This window comes from Acomys russatus, unplaced genomic scaffold (assembly GCF_903995435.1).
Source record: "Acomys russatus unplaced genomic scaffold, mAcoRus1.1, whole genome shotgun sequence".
Lineage (NCBI taxonomy): Eukaryota > Metazoa > Chordata > Mammalia > Rodentia > Muridae > Acomys > Acomys russatus.
In genome coordinates this window covers 429,182-429,873 of record NW_026131772.1, presented here as the reverse complement: position 1 = coordinate 429,873, position 692 = coordinate 429,182, and the positions used below count along the sequence as shown (strand labels likewise).

The window sequence follows — 692 nt, the reverse complement described above, 5'->3', positions numbered from 1 at the left end:
TCTTAACCTCTTAACAACCTCTCCAGCACAAAACTCTGAGGGTTCAAAAGCCCATAAACCCAGAATCTCTCTACCTCTCTGACTGCAGACCAGGATGCAAAGGTCTTAGCTCCAACCTTATCTATATATATGTGCCTCCATCCCCCACAACATTGCTAATACCCTGAGCAACTAGGCAAGTGATCAATTAAATGCCATTTTGTTTGTTTTTCAAGACTGAAATCACTCTGTAAACCAGGCTGGGCTTGAACTCACATAAATCTGCCTGCGTCTGCTTCCCTGAGTGCTAGGATTAGAACCTTTTTTTAAAAATACTACAGATTGTACCTAAAAATACAAACTGCTTTACAAATTTGTGCCTCATCCTTGCTCAGGGACTAGGTTAATGATTTTTGTATCTTTCAGATTTTGGTTTATGTCAAGGTAAGAACTTGAATATTTTTTAAACAGCTGCCTTGGTCATGATGTCACTGCACTACAAAAGAGCCGTGACTGAGGCAGCACCACAGCAAGCCTGTGATTTGGTTTTAAATTTATGTTTTGGTGGCAGTCAACTGCCCAGTCTTTATGGAACTGTACCTCCCTAAAGCCACATAAAGAACATTTATTTACCCTTGCAAATATATAAATTGTAATTAAAACTCCACAAAAGGATATGGTTATTATGTATATCATGTGCATGTAGCTGCTGA

At 39.0% G+C, this 692-nt stretch overlaps 1 non-coding gene across 1 annotated transcript; it reads right to left on the bottom strand.

Annotated features, from left to right (window-relative positions):
• Positions 1-329: 329 nt before the first annotated feature.
• On the bottom strand, positions 330-436 carry LOC127186467 (U6 spliceosomal RNA). The gene has a single exon (XR_007830390.1). It is a non-coding gene; the product is annotated as a U6 spliceosomal RNA (small nuclear RNA).
• Between the last annotated feature and the right edge of the window lie 256 nt (positions 437-692).